At 40.3% G+C, this 9,461-nt stretch overlaps 1 pseudogene; it reads right to left on the minus strand.

Annotated features, from left to right (window-relative positions):
• Nucleotides 1-642: 642 nt before the first annotated feature.
• On the minus strand, nt 643-8,252 carry LOC125391050 (uncharacterized protein NKAPD1-like; annotated as a pseudogene).
• Nucleotides 8,253-9,461: the final 1,209 nt, after the last annotated feature.

Consider the following 9,461-nt stretch of genomic DNA (forward strand, 5'->3'; position numbering starts at 1 on the left):
AGCAATGGAACTAGACAACCAATTATTATCCAGTTACTGTTATGTTTGGGTTATAATAAATGTCACTGTAGACCCTGACCAGCAGGAAAATTAGGCAGAAATCCCTACATTACTTAGTCATCATCTCTGGGAAGGGAAAAGGTTTGTTCTTATATCCATTTCCTCACTAAGTAAATTAGATACCTGTAGGGCCCAACTATAGAAGAATCAAAGCACCAAAGCTGAAGTCATGATACCTCCTGTATAAATAGCAAGTTTTCCTTGTCAAACTATTCTATATAGCACTACTTCAATCCTTTCTTCATCCCAGACCCTTGATTCCCCCAAATCCAACATTCCAATGGATGTACCCAGATCATTACTGATTTCAGCTTTCTGGGTTCTTTAATTTGCTGTATAGATATTCTACCCCAAGTGATTAATTGAAAAAAATAATCTCTCCAAGAAACCTTAACAAAATACCAGATTCCCTATTAGCAACAAAAGGGGATGGAGATTAACAATCTGAAATAGGAAAAAAGATATCTATGGTAGGAGAACTCTGACCTCCGACTCCTGTGCTGAAGGAGCCACTAGCAAACCCCACTATTAAGAGCTGCAGACAACCAGAGTCCGTGGGAAGCAGGACGGCTGCTTTCTCACTTAGTCATCTTCTGAGCTTTCAGCAGACCTTGCATCTGTAGCCACTTTCCAATTCCTGCGCTTGCTCGTCCTCTCCTGTACTTCAGGGCTAACCACAGGAACATGAACACTTTTCTCTTTCTTTTTCCTTTTCCTTTTGGTTTTCTTAGTGTCTCTTTTCTCGATTTCCTCCAGAACTGCTACCTGCTGAATCATCTGACTGGGAAGTAGCCCTTTCTACCCCTAAAGGTAAAGATTTTTTAGAAGACTTTTTCCTGGATTTTTTCTTGCTCTTGTGTGGTTGCTTCCTTTTCCTGGTACTAGAAGCTCCAGTTTATTCAGAGAACTCACTTGAGGAATCTGCTGCTATGTTCATAGCTTCCTTTTGTTTTTCTTCTGTTTTTTTTTTTTTTTTTGTGGGACCGTTTTTTCTGCTTCTTTTTAAGGGATTTCTTTGACTTCTTATGTTTGCGGGATTCGTGGACAGATTCTGTAAACTGGGGAGATGTTTTTTTTCCCATTGATAATATGCTGCTGGTCACTACTGTCTGTTTCAAACTCTTCAGGATACAACTCTTTTTTTTTTTTAGAAAGTAATTTTATTAAATTATAAAAGTTTCCATTTCTGCCCCTCCTCCCACTACCCTCCCACTCCCCCCACTCCCTCTCCTCCTCCCTCTCCATCCCTAAGAGCAGTCAGGGCTTCCAGCCCTGTAAGAAGTTCAAGTTCCTCCCCTCTCCCTCCAGGTCCAGGAAGGTGAGCATCCAAACAGACTGGATCCCCAAAATCCAGTATATGCAGAGGAAACAAGTCCCAGTGCCATTGTCAATGGCCTTCCAGAAAGACTCCGGGCCAGCCACATTCAGAAAATCTGGCTGGATCACATTCTCGCTCAGTCCCAGTCCAACTGGCCTTTGTGAACGCTCACTAGATTAGTCCCCTTGTATCAGTGGGTGATCGCATCCCTCGCAGTCCTGATTAACTTTTTCATTTTCTTCCTCCGTCTGCTCCTCATTTGGACCTTGGGGGGCTCAGTCCAGTGCTCCAATGTGGGTCTCCGTCTGTATCTCCATCCATCCTCGGATGAAGGTTCCCTCTGGTCTTACCTTCTTTGCTCACGTTCTCTTTCCTTCTGCTTCTCGTTTGGACCTAGGGAGTTAAGTCCAGTGTTCCGATGTGGGTCTCTGTCTCTATCTCCATCCATCGCCAGATGAAGGATCTATGGTGATAAGCAAAATATTCATCAGTATGGTTATGACCAAGGCCGTTTCAGGCACCCTCTCCTCTGTCCAGAGAACAATCTGGGGATCTCTTCTTGGACCTGGGATCCCATATATAATCAAGTCTCCTGTAAACCCTAAAATGACTCCCTTAGTTGAAATATATTCTTCCCTGATCCCATATTCATCCTTCCTACCTCCCCCGCATCCCGGTCTACCGAGCTTTCCCCATTCCTCCCCTACTCCCTTCTCTCTAACCCTCTCCCCTTCCAACAACCCTCCCACCCCTCCATGCACCCAAGGTTACCTGGGTCTCTTGTCTATTGCCTATCTCCTGGCGGATAGCTAAATAGTCTTCATCAGGTTCATCTTCTTATTTAGCTTCTCTAGGATCACGAATAATAGGCTCAAAGACCTTTAATCATGATTAGAATCCACTTATGAGTGAATACATACCGTGTTCCTCTTTTTGGGTCTGGTTTACCTCACTCAGTAAAGCGTTTTCTATTTCCATCCATTTGCATGCAAAATTCAAGATGTCATTGTTTTTTACCGCTGAGTAAAACTCTAATGTGTATATGTTCCACACCTTTTTAAACCATTCTTCTATTGAGGGGCACCTAGGTTGTTTCCAAGTTCTGGCTATTACAAATAGTGCTGCTATGAACATAGTTGAACAAATGCTTTTGTAGTATGTTAGGGAATCTCTAGGGTATATTCCCAAGAGTGGAATTGCTGGGTCCTGAGGGAGGTTGACTCCCAGTTTCCTGAGAAACCGCCACACTGATTTCCACAGTGGCTGCACAAGTTTGCATTCCCACCAACAATGGATGAGTGTTCCCCTCATTCCACATCCTCTCCAGCATAGGCTATCATTGGTGGTTTTGAGTTTGGCTATTCTGACAGGTGTAAGATGATATCTCAAAGTTGTTTTGATTTGCATTTCCCTGATCGCTAAGGAGGTTGAGCAAGACCTTAAGTGCCTTTTGGCCATTCGAAGTTCATCTTTTGTGAATTCTCTGTTCAGTTCAGTACCCCATTTTTTAATTGGGTTAATTAGAGTTTTAGTGTCTAGTTTCTTGAGTTCTTTGTATATTTTGTAGATCAGACCTTTGTCTGATGAGGGGTTTGTGAAGATCTTCTCCCAGTCGGAAGGTAGCCTTTTTGTCTTAGTGACAGTGTCCTTTGCTTTACAGAAGCTTCTCAGTTTCAGTAGGTCCCATTTATTCATTGTTTCTCTTATTGTATGCACTCCTGGGGTTCTGCTTAGGAAGTGGTCTCCTGTGCCTATATCTTGTAGACTACTTCCCACTTTCTCTTCTATCAGGTTCAAAGTGGTCGGATTAATGTTGATGTCTTTAATCCATTTGGACCTGAGTTTTGTGCATGGTGATAGATACGGATCTATTTTCATTCTTCTACAGGTTGTCATCCAGTTATGCAGGCACCATTTGTTAAAGAGGCTATCCTTCTTCCACTGTATACCTTTAACTCCCTTGTCAAAAAATCAGGTGTTCATAAGTTTGTGGGTTAATACCCGGGTCTTCTATTCGATTCCATAGGTCGACTTCTCTGTTGTTATGCCAATACCAAGCTGTTTTCAACACTGTTACTCTGTAATAGAGTTTGAAGTCAGGGATGGTAATGCCTCCAGAAGTTCCTTTATTGTATAAGATTGTTTTGGCTATCCTGGGTTTTTTGTTTTGCCATATAAACTTGATTATTGTTCTCTCAAGGTCTGTGAAGAAGTTTGGTGGGATTTTGATGGGAATTGCATTGAATCTATAGATTGCTTTTGGTAGAATTGCCATTTTTACTATGTTGATTCTCCCAATCCAAGAGCAGGGGAGGTTTTTCCATTTTCTGGTATCCTCCTCAATTTCTTTCTTCAGGGACTTAAAGTTCTTGTCAAATAGGTCTTTCACTTCCTTGGTTAGAGTTACCCCAAGATATTTTATGCTATTTGTGGCTATCATGAAAGGTGATGTTTCTCTGATTTCCCTCTCTGCTTCTTTATCCTTTGTGTATAGGAGGGCAACCGATTTTTTGGAGTTGATCTTGTATCCTGCCACATTACTAAAGGTGTTTATCAACTGTAGGAGTTCTTTGGTAGAGTTTTTGGGGTCGTTTATGTACACTATCATATCGTCTGCAAATAACGAAAGTTTAACTTCATCCTTTCCAATTCGAATCCCCTTAATCCCCTTATGTTGTCTTATTGCTATTGCTAGAACTTCAAGCACTATATTGAAGAGGTATGGAGAGAGTGGACAGCCTTGTCGTGTTCCTGAATTTAGTGGAATAGCTTTGAGTTTCTCTCTGTTCAATTTGATGTTAGCTGTCGGCTTGCTATATATTGCTTTTATTTTATTCAGGTATGATCCTCGTAAACCCAATCTCTCCAACACCCTTATCATAAAGGGGTGTTGAATTTTGTCAAATGCTTTTTCAGCATCCAATTTAATGATCATATGGTTTTTTTCTTTCAGTTTATTTATATGATGGATTACATTGATAGATTTGCGTATGTTGAACCAACCCTGCATCTCTGGGATGAAGCCCACTTGATCATAATGGATGATTTTTCTAATGTATTCTTGGATTCGGTTTGCCAGTATTTTATTGAGTATTTTTGCGTCAATGTTCATGAGTGAGATTGGTCTGTAATTATCTTTCTTCGTTGTGTCTTTGTGTGGTTTTGGTATCAGGGTAACTGTAGCTTCATAAAAAGAGTTTGGCAATGATTCTTCTGTTTCTATATTGTGAAATACGTTAAGGAGTATAGGTATTAGCTCTTCCTGGAAGTTCTGGTAGAATTCTGCATTGAAACCATCTGGTCCTGGACTTTTTTTGGTAGTGAGATTTTTGATAACAGCTTCTAATTCTTCACGACTGACAGGTCTATTTAGATTGTTCAGCTGGTCTTGGTTCAACTTTGGTATATGGTACTTATCTAAAAAAATGTCCATTTCTTTTACATTTTCCAACTTTGTGGCATATAAATTTTCATAGTAAGATCTAATGATTCTCTGAATTTCCTCTGTGTCTGTGGTTATGTCCCCCTTTTCATTTCTGATCTTATTAATTTGCATGTTCTCTCTCTGCTGTTTGATTAATTTGGATATGGTTTTGTCAATCTTGTTGATTTTCTCCAAGAACCAGCCTTTTGATTCATTGATTCTTTGGATTGGTTTCTGTGTTTCTATTTTGTTGATTTCATCCCTCAGTTTGATTATTTCCAGTCTTCTAGACCTCCTGGGTGTATCAGCTTATTTTTTTTCTAGAGCTTTCAAGTGTGCTGTTAAGTCTCCAATGTGTGCTTTCTCCGTTTTCTTTAATTGGGCACTTAGTGCTATGAACTTTCCTCTTAGCACTGCTTTCATAGTGTCCCGTAGGTTTGAGTATGTTGTGTCTCTATTTTCATTAAATTCAAGGAAGACTTTAATTTCTTTCTTTATTTCTTCCTTGACCCAGGGGCGATTCAGTAGTTGCCTGTTCAACTTCCATGAATTTGTTGGCTTCCTGTGGGTAGCACTGTTGTTGAATTCTAACTTTAATCCATGGTGGTCTGACAAGATACAGGTGGTTACTAATATTTTTTTGTATCTGTGGAAGTTTGCTTTGTTACCAAGTATGTGGTCAATTTTTGAGAAGGTTCCATGAGCTGCAGAGAAGAAGGTATATTCTTTCCTATTTGGGTGGAATGTTCTATAGATATCTGTTAAGTCCATTTGATTCAATACCTCCAATAATTCTCTTTTTTCTCTGCTAGGTTTCTGTCTGATTGACCTGTCCATTGGTGAGAGAGGAGTGTTGACGTCTCCTACTATTAGTGTCTGTGGGTTGATGACTGCCTTGAGTTCTAGAAGTGTTTCTTTTACATAAGTAGGAGGCTTTATATTAGGGGCATAGATATTCAGGATTGAGACTTCCTCCTGATGAATTGTTCCTGTTATGAGTATAAAATGTCCGTCTCCATCTCTTCTGATTGATTTTAGTTTGAAGTCAATTTTGTTGGAAATTAGAATGGCTACACCTGCTTGTTTCTTAGGTCTGTTTGCTTGAAAAACCTTTTCCCAACCCTTTACTCTGAGTAGATGTCTGTCTTTGTGGTTGAGGTGTGTTTCTTGTAAACACCAGAATGTTGGATCCTGTTTTGGTATCCAATCTCTTAGTCTGTGCCTTTTTATGGGTGAATTGAGTCCATTAATATGAAGTGATATTAATGACCAGAGGTTGTTGACTCCGGTTATTATTATTTTTTGTTTGTTTGTTTAATAGAATTTGTATGTGTCCCTTCTTTGTGTTAAGCTTGTGAAGGGTCGCTAGATGTCTGAGTTATTGTAGGCAGTGTTGGCAATGTTGGATTCCTTGGGTTGTGATTTTCCTTCTATTACTTTCTGTATGGCTGGGTTTGTGTCTACGAATTGTTTAAATTTGTTCTTATCCTGGAATATTTTGTTTTCTCCATTGATAGTGAATGATAGCTTGACTGGGTATAGTAGTCTGGGTTTGCATCCATGGTCTCTTAGTTTCTACAGTACCTCTATCCAGGACCTTCTGGCTTTCATGGTTTCCATAGAGAAGTCTGGTGTAAGTCTGATAGGTTTACCTTTATAAGTTACTTGACCTTTTTCCTTTGCAGCTCTTAATATTCTTTCTTTAATCTGTATGTTTTGTGTTTTGATTATTGTATGGCAAGGGGATTTTGTTTTTTTGATCAAGTCTATTCGGTGTTCTGTATGCTTCTTGAACCTTCATAGGAATATCATTCTTTAGGTTGGGAAAGTTTTCTTCTATAATTTTGTTGAATATATTTTCTGGGCCTTTGATCTGCAGTTCTTCTCCTTCTTCAATCCCTATTATTCTTAGATTTGGTTTTTTTTATTGTGTCCCAGATTTCTTGAATGTTTTGTGATGAGAATTTGTTGGATTTGCTTTTTTCTTTGATCTGAGCATTTATTTTCTCTATGGTATCTTCAGACTCTGAGATTCGTTCTTCCATCTCTTGTATCCTATTGGTTATGCTTGATTCTGTAGTCTCTGTTCGTTTACCTAGATTTTCCATGTCCAGACGGCCCTCGTTTTGTGTTTTCTTCATTGCCTCCATTTCAGTTTTCAATTCTTGAACTGTTTCCATTACCTGTTTGATTGTTTTTTCTTGGTTTCCCAGTGTATCATTCACGGATTTACTCATTTCTTCAAACTTTTTGTTATACTTCTCATCCATTTCTTTACTCATTTCTTCAATCCTTTTGTTGTACTTCTCATCCAGTTCTTTAAGGGAATTATTCATATCCTGTTTAAGGGACTCTATTACTTTCATAATGGCATTTTTTTCCAATTCTTCTGAATTAAGAGGTTCAAGTCCTTCTATTGTAGGGTCGTTGGGATCTGGTGATTTCATGTTGTTTTTTAGATTGTTGGAGGAGTTCTTGCCTTGGTGTCTGCCCATCTCTTCCTTCAACTGCTCTATATTGGATCTTCTGGTACCAGCTCAGGTTCCCTTGTTGGGCTGGGACTTCACTGACAGAAGGCCTACCTTTCCTCAGACAGTCTATTGAAACACAGGCACTCCCTCCTGCCAGGTTGCACTCACAGCCCCGCCCCAGTGTGCAAGGGAGCTGCTCTGGGGAGATCTTGTGGCCCCAGGAGGAAGGGGGGAAGAGAGGAAAGTGTACCTGGATGAAGGCTGGGATGGGATTCGGGAGAGCTCCGCAGGGTGGAGCCACCCCTGCAGGGCGACCAGAAAGTCGAGGGGGGCAGGGAAAGTCTGAATTCCTCCTAGCCGAAGCCCTCGGGCCAGCAGCAAACTCACTCCTCCTCCAATGGATGTCTGCTAGAAGATCACTGTCTCTTGCTGGCCAGGAATGTGTGAGCTGATTCAGGGCCTGCCTGTCAGGCAGGCTCTCAAAGCACAGGAACTGCCCCTGCCCAGCTTGCGTGCAAGGGAGCAGCTCTGGGGAGATCTTGTGGCCCCAGGGGGAAGGGAGAAAGAGAGGAAGGTGTACCTGGATGAAGGCTGGGATGGGATTCGGGAGCAGGATACAACTCTTTATAACCACTGTGACCCCATCTGTCTGGCATGTTGGATTCATACTCATATAACTTCTTGTTCCAGGATTTAACCTTAAGAAAATCATCTTCCAGAGTACCAGAAATTTCATTTTTTGGTCTCCAGTAGTCTCTCTGACTTTCTTCATCAAAACTATCATTTCTCATCAGACTTGAGCTGCTGGGTACCATGTTTCTTCTGGTCCCCTGGTAAGCATCCTCCATTTGCTTCTCTAGTTCTCTGATTTTCCACATGTCAGATTCCTCCTGAATCTTATTGTGAGCATCCGTATGCCGGATGACATTCCTCAGGAGGACTTTCCCCAGTGGAACCTGTGACATTCTTTAATTATGCGCTGCAGCCTCGCGTGGCGGGGTGGGAGAAAAGGCCGCGGCTTCCTTCCAGGCTGGAAGTCGTGCTCCCGAGGCCATACAAATTTCTTGATAGATACCACATACCAAAATTAAACCTAAATCAGATATATAATTTAAACAGACCTGTAAGAAAATAGAAGCAGTCATTAAAAGTCTCCCAAACAAGAAAAGTCCAGTGTCAGATGGTTTATTTGAAGAATTATAGGACACCTTCAAAGAAGAGCAAATCCCAGTACTCCTCAAATTTTCCACAAACAAAAAGAGAAGGAACTTTTACCAAATTCTTTTTATGAGTCCACAGTTACTCTGATACCCAGACAACACAAAAATTTAACAAAGAAATAAAATTTCCATCATGAACATTAATGCAAATAGTGGCAAACCAATCCAAGAACACTTAAAAAAGATCATCAACAATTAAAAAAAATCAGTAGTCCTCCTGTACATAGATGATAAAAGGACTGGGAAAGAAATCAGAGAAACATCACCCTTCACAATAGCCACAAATAGCATAAAATATCTCAGAGTAACTCTAACCAAGTGGAAGACTTGTATGACAAGAACTTTAAATCTTTGAAGAAAAAAATTGAAGAAGACACTAGAAAGTGGAACGATCTCCCATGCTCTTGAGTAGGAAGATTAATATAGTAAAAATGGCAATCTTACCAAAAGTAATCTACAGATTCAATGCAATGCCCATCAAAATCCCAGCAAAATTCTTCATAGACCTTGAAAGAATGGTACTCAACTTTATATGGAAAAGCAAAAAACCCAGGCTAGCCAAAACAATTCTATACAATAAAAGAACTTCTGGAGGCGTCACAATCCCTGACTTCAAACTCTACTACAGAGCTACAGTACTGAAAACAGACTGGTATTGACATAAAAACAGACAGGAGGGCCAATGGAACCAAATAGAAGACCCGAATATTAATCCACACATCTTTGAACACCTGGTTTTTGACAAAGAAGCAAAAAATATCAAATGGAAAAAAGAAAGCATATCTAACAAGTGGGACTGGCATAACTGAAAATCAACATGTAGAAGAATGAAAATAGACCAATATTTATTACCAGTCACAAAACTCAAGTCCAAATGGATCATAGGCCTCAACATAAAGGCAGCTACACTGATCCTTATAGAAGAGAAAGTGGGAAATACACTTGAACGCATTGGCACATGGGACCAC

Source organism: Myodes glareolus, chromosome 16 (genome assembly GCF_982192425.1).
Source record: "Myodes glareolus chromosome 16, mMyoGla1.1, whole genome shotgun sequence".
Lineage (NCBI taxonomy): Eukaryota > Metazoa > Chordata > Mammalia > Rodentia > Cricetidae > Myodes > Myodes glareolus.